This window comes from Mus caroli, chromosome 16 (assembly GCF_900094665.2).
Source record: "Mus caroli chromosome 16, CAROLI_EIJ_v1.1, whole genome shotgun sequence".
In the NCBI taxonomy this organism is placed as follows: Eukaryota; Metazoa; Chordata; class Mammalia; order Rodentia; family Muridae; genus Mus; species Mus caroli.
This window is the reverse complement of record NC_034585.1, coordinates 61,302,993-61,314,143: the sequence shown is the minus strand read 5'-3', so window position 1 is coordinate 61,314,143 and position 11,151 is coordinate 61,302,993.

The window sequence follows — 11,151 nt, the reverse complement described above, 5'->3', positions numbered from 1 at the left end:
AGTTTGTTTTATCCTATTCTGGTTTGCTTTTATTTTATATGATTTAGTTATTTTGTTTTTAAGATAGCTGTTTAGATTGTAATTTGAGAGAGAGAAAAAAAAAAAAAAAAAAAAAAAAAACAAAAAACAAACAAAAAAAAAAAACCAGTGTGGATTTGGATGGGTAGGGAGTGGTGGAGGATCTGGGGGGAGTTGGGAGGGAGAGCATAATCAGAATACACTGTATGAAAAAAAATCTACTTTCAATGAAAGAAAAATATCCTGCCCATCTGAGCCTTCCTGGTGTAGTCTGCGGAGTGCTTAAATATAAAAGCACAGAAGTGTCTAAGCCCGAGAGACATTGTAAGATGTGTCCCTGCCGGCTGTGAAGCTAAAGATCTGAAGAGGCAAAGAAATCAGGTAGCTTTGTAACTGGCCTGGCAAAAAATGAAGGTATTTTAGAGAGGCACTTGTGTCTCTGAATCTATCAGACTTCTAATAAAACAATGGGCCACAACGAAATGGGTCGCATGGAGAGAATCACGTGGAGGGAAGAAAACATCCCAACCAGAGGGAGAACTGTCTCTAGGGAGACATATTTCACAGTTAGGGACTGGAACCACACACTACCTAGATCTGCAAATCCTTGGCCCTCTGTTTAAACTTTGGGGCCCCAAAGACTGACCTTTTTCTCCATCTCTCTTATAAATGTTTGCTTTTCAGTTTTAGTTTGTCTCTTTTAATTGTCTGATTGAGGAAGGGAGGCCAGACTTGGCTGTGATCAGAAGTTATGGGCATCAAGTTTGATGACTGCTTCTGAGTGTCGGAAAAATCAAGTAATGATTTACACCGGAACTCCTATAAGGAGGATCCCCAAAGGAAACCTTGGATTTTAACTCAGTGTGTCCCATTTCATCATTCTGACCTTTGTTCCTAGAACGTAATTAGATCTGGATTCATTAAGTCACAGATTTTTCTGGAAAATTTGGAGGGTGGTAATAGGTAATTGTGTTCTTGACAGAAAATCTGAAATGTCCCATGCTGCTTTAAGTGGGAGAATAACTGATGTGAACTCCTAGTCATACACCGCTGCCTGGTCGCATGGCTCTGGGCCTATGGTGTAACAAAATTATCAGGATAGGCCAGCATGATGTCGAACAGCCCCTTATCTCACAGGATCAGTGAGAGCTGAGACAAAGAAGGGCCCAAGACATGATGTAAACTCCTGTAGCTGCCCTTTGTCTTGGAGATTCTGCAGCTTTGGGTCTGTATTCCTTGCCACTTCGTGCACTCCAGCAGTTCATAGATTAGGTAGATGTGAGGATGGGCCAACTCGAAGCCCCGGGGTCTCGGCTTGATGGTAGATGAACGGGTCAGCCTGCTACCTCTCCTTCACCCACACCACCAGGGCAGGCTCTGGCTGGTTCACCCAATGCCACAGACAGTAAGGGGCAGAGTGTGCTTTCCAGTTCTTGTGCCCTTGGAGCTGTGCCGGTCCTAGCGGGGCCAGCTCTACTGTGCTGCCAAGGCAAAGTGAAGGAAGGCCCCACTCTTCTGAGTGTTGCAGCTGATGAGAGGCAGGGACAGTTCTTTAGCTCTGTGGCCTCTGGGTCAACTCTCCTGCTTGCTGTAAGTGGCAAGGGGCAGGGTGCTGGAAAGAGGGCTTGCCTACCATGACGGGGCATAGAGGAGCATGAGAAGCCCTCTTCCCCACGCCCTGCCTCTTGCCACCAGGGTCAGCTCTACTGCGTTGCCCAGTGGAAGTGCGGGGCCAGCTCTCCTGAGTATTGCAGCCTGTGAGGTACCCAGACAGCTCTCTCTTGCTGCAGGTGGCCAGGTTCTGGGAGAGGGAGGGTTGTATCTTTTCCTCACCCTCCGCACCCCCTGTACCGCAGGCAACGGGCAGAATCAAATTTCATACACTCATGCCTTTAGGGTCATCTTACTTGCAACTCCTGCTATGAGGGATACCTCTACTGTGCTTCCTGGGTGGAGGAAAGGGGACCTTCCAAATGCGTCAGCTGATGAGGGGCAGGCTCAGCTCTCCGGAGGTACACAGGTGAGGGGTGTGGCCAGCACTGCACAGCCCTCAGTCATCCACATGACTCCAGGTTGTAGCCCAGACCACGAATGTCTCTCTGGCCTTTGACGGTGAGAGACCCCCATGGCTGCAAGTGAGAGACCCCCAAAGACACAGACATGACCCTTTGTGGCAGCACAGGCCAGGACCTCACCATGGCATTATATGGCATCTTTGGCTACTCACATCAAGCTTCCGCTAGCTTCCAGTCTCCAGTTCCACCTCTCTTTATCATGCACGAAGTCTTCTGTTTTTCTTTCTCTTCAGCATCTCCATCCACTTACTTGCTCGTCTTCCTTGCTCCCTAGACCTCTGAGTGTCTGAGGTTGCTCAGGAGTGCTATGACTGGCTTACGACATGTTGCACTAGCCAGAGATTGCCTTGGGCATGCTCTTCCTGCCTGGGGCTACCAGGGATGATCTCGGGGAACTCTGCCCACCCAAGCCCTGTGTTGCTGGACTCTGGATAATCTCAGGCTTGCTCCCTGCCAGGATCTCTAGGTGTCAGGCTGGGGATCCGTGAGGATCTTTTTAAAAGGTAGACTCAGATGGAAAGTAATCCACAGCATATTACCACTAAATTTCCAACAAATTGAATGATCAGGTTGTTATTAACAAATGATAAGCTTAAAATTCGAATTTAGAAATAATACTCAGATGTTCGTTTTTTGTAGTAGGAAAATGACAAATCTGCTTTCTAAAGTTATTTGAAATATTTACAGTAAGCAGCGTTGAACTTTTGAAACATTTTCTTGTACATAAAAGAAGCAAACTTAAGGGAAGGCATTCTAGATATTGAGATATATTTAAATATGCAATAAATTGATTATATTCTCAGTTTTGGAAAGATACCCAAATAAAACTTATATTGATAAGTTCACATATATGTCATACTTTGTAATTAAACTCTGGGTGCACCTCCCAATGATTTAATTGGCCTTTAAACAAACACGTTTTTGAACAGAATTCTTGTCTACTTTATTTTCAGGTTCCCTTGAATGCATAATTATTACAACAGAGTTCATATCATAGGTCTTCCATAAAGATTTGTTATAGGACTCAATAAAACAATAAAGAAAGAAATCATTTGTATGGAGTTTGGGTAAAAAAAAAATTAAAACATCGTGTTATTTGTTCATGAAAGGCAGTGCCTTCAGTTTAGTAAATTACTAATTCAGGAGCTTTAACCCAGAGATTGTCTCTTAATTCCTCCTTATTGAAAAGAGAAAGTGAGATCACAATTACACTTTTATTTTATTGCAGAACCAGCCCCATTACCCCCATGTTTATGTGCCTTTCTATTTCATGTGGTTGCAATTCTGTATTCTAGAGCCTTTCCTGAACTGAAGAGCAACTATATACATATGCTGCTGTGCCAGGGGGCACAGATTCTCTTGTGATTTACTCATGTGCAACTCCTATTAACACCAGGAAATTCAGGGCAAAGTTTAGTGTGTTTTTCAGGAAGGATCATGTTGTTACATATACCAAGTAACACATGAATTCTTTTAGACTATAAAACCAATGATGTGCAGCCACACACATTTAGGGTGCTCATTTAGCTTCTCATTGACTAAGTGTCTCAATAGCCTGACTCATTTTTTATGGTATATAATTTTTTTAGAGGAAGGGTGCGACAAAGAGAAAATTTCTGGAACCATTGGAAACGCGAACACAGAATTTATGGGATGAAATCATCTAAATTTAAAAACACTAAGAGGTAGAAAAAGACAGCACACATCATTTCACTTGAAAACATGTGAGAACAATAGATATGTTTAAGATTATCTTATTTATGTGTGCTTCTAACTTCTTGCTCTGTATTTGGAGAAGCAGAGAGGAAGCCATACTAAGAAGAGGTGGGGGAAAGCAAAGCGAAGCACACTGTAACTTTGGATTTTTCTTTCTTCTCTCCTCCCTCCCTCTGTCCTTTCCTCCCTCTCTCTGTTCTCTCTCTCTCTCTCTCTCTCTCTCTCTCTCTCTCTCTCTTTCTTGTTCAACCCTGCCTGAAACTAAGCATTTTATTCCTCTGTGAGAGGGTAACAAGTAACACAAAAACCGAGTCACTCTTTTCATCTTAAGAATTACTACAGCCTTCAAGATGTCTTATTAGGTAAAGGTGCTTGCTGTTAACTCCGAGGATCTGAGTTCAATCCAGAGAATCCATAGGGCAGACGGAGAGAAATGAATCCCAAAACTGTCCTCTGACCTCTACATGGTCTCTGTGGAAAGCATGCACATGAATATGTGCACACACACACACACACACACTAAATACACAAGTGGGTAAGTGAATAAATAAATAATTAGATAAATATAAAAATAAAATTCATGACTTTCTGACCAAGGCTTTTATTTCTAACATAATTTTAAATTCTATAAGTAGCTACGCAGTCATTACTTTTGCTTATGGATATTTTGGATGGTAGCATCATTAAATATAAAATAAAATATAATGTGAGGTAGATAGTGGAGTTTAAAAAATAGATTTCATTATGTCCAAATTTAAAGGTGGAATGTCCACACTAAATTCTTGCCTAAAATTAAGTTAAAATACTTATTAACTGAACCAAGATCTCTAGGCTTGGGCTGCTTAAACAACTAGATAATACCAACTGAATTTCAGATATAAGGAAACAGTTAAATATGTAATGTACAAATGTGTAACATGTCGTTTTGGAATTAAAATATCGAAACATTAGGCAATGTGTAAATGCCATTGCATTGTGAAATGCTGAGTGCATGTGTTTGTGGGGTGTGTGTGTCCCTTAGAAATTTCTGGGTCTGATAAGACTTTTCCTTTGAACCTAACAAAACTAAAATCCAGGATGAAAGAGAAAAGTCTATGATTCTTACAAAAATAACAGAATCAAGAACAATAGAAATAGATTTGTTTTATTATTATTTACAAAAACAACTTGGGGAGGAAGTAGCTGACTGTCTTCTGGTAGTTTGCATGAGAATCCTATCCTATTAGCTCATATGTTTGACCACTCATTCCCTGGCTGTGGTGCTGTTTAGGGCGGGGGTGGGGGTGGCCTTGTTGGAGGATGTATGTATGTCATGGAGGAAGTCTTAAAGACTCACCAATTCCAGTTCCCCTTCTTTGCTCCTTTCTTGTGGTTTGAAATTTTTGGCCTCTCAGTTTCCAGCTCTTATCCCTCTGGAATCAAAAGCGAAATTAAACTATTTCTTCTATAAGTTGCCTTTGTCATGGTGTTTTATCAGAGCAATACGAAAGCATAGCACAAGCCTTCAATTTATGCTTTCAGTTACAGACCAGTAAGTTTCAGAGAAATGGATTACTCTCGAGGAAACATTAAAAAGTTAGGGATTAAACTGAACTCACTCTTTGTGGCTGCTAGAACAGACAGAACCTGAATATCTCATAAGCGTAGTGTACCTTATAGCAGTGGAACCATATGTCTCATTAAAGACTATAACAGATAAGTACACTTAAGAGTGAAAATTAAATTGAAATCGCATTTAGCATGAGTAATTAAATAAATATCTAAAATCATTTGCAAATGTTTATAAATTAATCCATAAAAAATAAATGGGTGTCTCTAAATGATGCACAAAACAAATAATAACAAAATAAAAATAATTCACTAAACGTTTTAATCGATGAAAATTTGATATGAATAAAAAAAAGCTATGAGATCACATTTACTGAAATCTCAGAGTGTGCAGTAAGTAATACATTGTGAAACAGAAAGAAAGAATAAGGAAAAAGATATATGATGCATGGAACAAGAAAAATGACAGATTTCATCATACTGAAGTCACACTCAAGCAATTATTTTCCACTCCAGTGACACATCATAAAGGAATATAATCATGAGGGCAACTGGGCTTATGAATTTTTAGACTTTTAATGATTAATAACTAAATTTTAATCATTAGGGGTATGGTGTATGAGTATGTTTTATATATATAATATGATGTAATATACATATATATATAACATAGTTTTATTTATACATTACATATTATATAATATATAATATTACTTTTATATTACATATTATTATATGTAATATAATATGTAATTATTATATGTAATATATATTTTGTTTTTGTTAGTCACAGTTCTCTAGAGGAACAGAAACAATAGAATTAGGATATATCACAAGAGAGACTTACTACATGAGCATATATTACATGTTATAGGATGATCCAACAATGGCAGTCTTCAGCTGGAAATACTGGGAACCTAGTAGCTAGTCAGTGTGAGAGGGTAGATACCTTATGAATTCTATGAATTCCAAATTGGCATTGAAGTCCTTGAAGATTTAGCGCTGAGGGGCTGAGGTTTTTCAGTCCACATTCAAATGCCAGAAAATCTGGATTCTGATGTCAATAAATGATTGTAAAGTAATATCTACAGCAGAATAGATGCCAGTTCTAGCAGGTAGCAAAGGCAGTCAGGCAAATGAAAGCTTGTTACTCCTTTGAACATTTTTTTTTAAAACCTGGCTGCCAAAGGAGACTGCTACCCACAAGCACCTAGATGCATATGTCTTAGTTCATCCCAAATCCAATCAAATTAGTCACCAAGATAAACTATGACAAGTCCACCCATTTCTCCAGCTTTTATGTTATTTCTGCTTCCTCTTTTACAATGTTCATAAGCCTTGGAGGAGTGATGCAGATGTGCTGTTCCTGGCTTAGCATTCAGGAGTCCCTTATTCTCAGAACTTTGAACACTTCTGAATCTCTGCAGTCAGTGCAAAATAAAGAACTTTCTCTAATCAACACTGACAGCAGCACCAACCCACAGATATAAATGTGAATATTGAGGTGTAAATATTTGGCAGTTCATCAATTTAGAAACCAACAGAAGTAACTTCCCCTCTGGGATCTATGGCTTTGGTCACAGGCTTTATACTATGCCTACAGTATAAGACTTGAAAGTGCTCATGTGTAATGGGCTCCAAATCCAACCTGATGTCTGTTGGTAATCCCATTAACAGTGATGCTACAATTGCATCAGAGGGCACATCTTTCCTGGCAGGCAGGTTGTGCAAGCCCATGTCAGTAGGAAATGATGAAGAGGCAGAGAAAGAAGTATAATTCTGAGGTTAGCCCTACCTTTAAATTTGCTTATTCTGGTTTCTATGTCAGACTTCACTTTTAAAACGCTTTCTGTGTAATAATTGGGTCTTTTTCATCATAGACCTGACTAAGTGCACTACACAGTTGTGCACCACAGCCCACATGCTCTCCTGGTTTGAAGTTTCCTCCACCAAACAAATTCCTCTACAATTATCTTTAAATTCAACCATACTCAAGTTCCCAGGACATGCAGAATATCGATTGTCAGGAAAAAAAAATCACATGAATGACCCAGGCAGATTCTGACATTCTTTGTTCTGCTCTGAAACCCAAAGAGCAAGGGCTTCACTGTCTATATTTCTCTCAGCAATCGTGTGCTCCCTGATCCCATAAGGATGGCTCATTAAGCTCTATTTATGGTATTCAAGAGCTTTTCTTGCCATTGTTCCAATTCTTCCACATTCTTCTCTCCAACTGGTTACAAGGCTGTATAAGATTTGCAATAAGGTTTAATACAACCCCTCACTTCATTCCAGTTTTCTGGGTTTTCCTACTTTCAACATTGTTGTAACAACAAAACACCCAACTAAAGCACCTTAAGAAAGGTAGGATTTGGTTTGGGCAGTCTTCACTGTTGTTGTGCTTGCTGCATTTTCCTTTGTTCATTCTGAGCCAGGATCTTATGTGGCACAGGCTGGCCTTGAACGGGCTAGGTAGTCTCCAACGTCTGATCCCATGCTTCATTGCTAGGAGAATCCTATGGTGTTTGGGAAGGCACTGCGGAAGGAAAGGGGGGCTGCTGGTCACATTGCATTTGCAGTAAGGCAAGAGAGGGTAAAAAAAAATGTTGTATTCAGCTTCTCTTTCATTTTCATCAGCTCCAGGAGCCCAATCCCTGGAATGGTCCACCCACAAATAAGGTTAGTTTTCCTATCTCTATTAACTTCATCTGTATAATCTCAACAAGAGTGCCAAGCACATAATCTAGCCTAGATTATCTTTCACAGGTGTCTTGGAAGCCTAAAGTAATTTACATAACCCTACACAGAGATTTTAGTCTAAGCAATTTTAGCTCTAGTATACAATCAAAATTAATCATTGCATGCATCCTCCTCATTTTCCTCCTCCTCCTCCACCACCACCACCACGACAACCACCACCTCTTCCATCTCCTTCACCTCCTCCTCCTCCTTTGCACAAACAGAATAACACGATCTGATTCACGTTGAAATCAGCATCATTCTACTATTCTGAAACTGACAGAGGCAGTAAGGCTGGAAGAAAGCAAATGAGAGAGGTGATTGGGAAGCAGAACAGAAGGCTGGAGCTAGCTCCCTTGGTAGGGTGGTTTCATGGTATGAATGAAGTCCTGGGAAAGATCTCCATACCACATAAAACCTCTCTATGTCCAAAATCCAACCACTCAAACAATGAAGCATGGGATCAGACGTTGGAGACTACCTAGCCAGTTCAAGGCCAGCCTGTGCCACATAAAATCCAGTCTCAGAATGAACAAAGGAAAATGAAGCAAGCACAACAACAATGAAGGCTGCCCAAACCAAATCATTCAAATTGGGAGACAGCTGTGTCTTATTGGCCTCACTGTATTCAAAGTAAAGCAAAAACAGTGTGGTATTATCTATAGTCTATGAAAGAAGATATGTTTATCTAAGCTAAGTTTTACTACTCCACATTCTAAAGGCACTTTAGTTAATATTCTGATGAGGGATTTATTTATTAAAGGAAACCAGTGTACAACTATCTATTTCTTGAACTCAGCAGTGGCAAGGAACTCAGTGTCGTACATAGAGTCATTCCACTTTACAATAGGTGTGGTTTTATGACCTCTATGCTGAGTCAGAAGCTGACCTCCTTCCCAAGGCAGTGAGAAGATAAAAAACTAGCAAGGAAAGAAGACAAAGGGCACAGGCCACATATCTGTTCTTCTTCTTGGGATATCCCCAACACATAACATGGCATAAACTATATAGTTTTCACTGTCTGAGCAACTTGAAGGAACAATGTTGGGCCATAAGGAAAAGCATAATAAGATACTGTTACTGTTTCTTAAAGAGACTTAAAGAACACTATTAAAATTCTGCTACACACTATGTTTAAATATTTGTCTTATTGATTTAACAGATTGTATATGACCATGGTGACTTAAAATAAAGATCTCCTTTCAGCTTAAAGCTTGTTAGCCCCCTAACCCTCAGCTGTGTTTAAACAGACCTTACTCTTTATATAAGGAATCATATGCACACTATGTCTGGGTTGAGTTTGAGTTTGGCCATCAACTAAATAGAATGGATGCCAGCCAGACTGAGACGTATCAAGTGGATTTCAGACGGTTTCAAACTATGGGAGCAGCAAGCTATTAGAATGCTGAGCTTCGATTGTACATATTTCTATTTTATCTTTATTGTAATGAGCAAGCCCTGTCTTTAACTCCCGCTGTGCACTTTTGCAGGGTCTTCCATATGGTTGCTGCTAAGTGCTTGGCATTTTCCCAACTGTTACAATTGGGTCAGTGGGGGGGATCGCTTAGGAGTAATAAAACAAGGGTGACTGCAGCAGGGAGGAGAGAGAGCCCTATCCACTGGCAGCTTATTGCCTCTCATGCATTGCAAGCATGGCTCTATGACATTCATTACTTTGGGCAGCTAGGGCAAGCTTTGTTGTTGTTTTTGTTGTTGTTATGATTTTTTCCATGAAAAAAGCCACACCCTGGCTACAGTTCCTGTCTCCCCCACTATAATTCTAATCTTGTTTACTTCACCTCCTAAAAATGACTAAATAACTTGAGGAAGATAAATGTACCTTGTTTACTCTTGCTGTTCCCAAAAAGTTTTCTTAAAAAACTCTTGGCTAAGTTTGACTAATAGTAGCTGTAGCAGGGGGGTTATCAGTGTTCTCATGGGGTTTGATATCTTATGAGGTTAAAAAAAAAACAAAAACAAAAAGGCAAATCTAATGATCGATCCCCAAAGCTTAAACATTCTTGAAATATATTTTTTATGATCCTAAAATGAATAATAGTAATGTTTTAGGGTGACCCTGAAATTTGAAGTCATATCTATGAAAAAATGCTATTACTACTCCTACTATTAGGTAATAATAATTGAACCAGGGCCAGACATATAATCATAAGTTCTACCATTGAATAACACATCTTCGGGTTCAGCAATTTCGGTATCTTTGTTTTTGTAGTAGTTGTTTCAAGACTGGGTTTGTCTGTGTAGCCTTGACTATTCTGGAACTCTCTATGTAGATCAGTCTGGCCTCGAACTCATGGAGATCTGCCTACCTTTTTGCCTTCAAAGTGCTGGGATTAAATGCTCCCCCTGCCTGTCACTGTTTTGCTTTGTAATCCCATGAAAGGCATTGCTGCTAAACAGGGGATTCACAGGGGAATATGTTCAAGACAAAATTATGATTGTAATTAGAAATAATACATTAATCAGGGAGATGTATACATAGTCATGAACGATTATGATTTCCATATTTATACAGTCAAGAACTTAAATGACTGTCCTTTTTACAGGGTATGGAGACTTTTGGTATTAAATATCAACCAAGGGCTATGTAGCAATTTCATAGTTTCACTGTGTAGCCATTTTTTGGTATGTGACTGTGTGTCTTTTCCTCAGCATTTATGTGACACCTAAACAAGTTGGGTTCTAAGCAAGTTCTAAGCAAGAGCACAAGTATCAGTAGCCTTTCTTGTTTCTGGTCAGGAGCATTAAATAATAGTGTAGCATTAGAACTCGCTTGTCACTCCTTTCCTGGACAAACAATCTCCGGACCCCAGATGCCCAGGGACAGATGCAGGCTGGTGGAAGCACCAGAAAACCCGGTGATAGGTGAAGATGGGTCCCGCCAGAGGCAGCCAGGAGTCAGGTAGCATCAGGGCAGTCTGGGAAGATCACCTGGGACAAGCCTAGCAGGGCATCCCCTAATGCCTTTGCATTGATCGCTTGGGAGTCCTACTGACTTCAGTCAGTCTCAGGTCCGCAGTCCCCCACACGCCCCCAG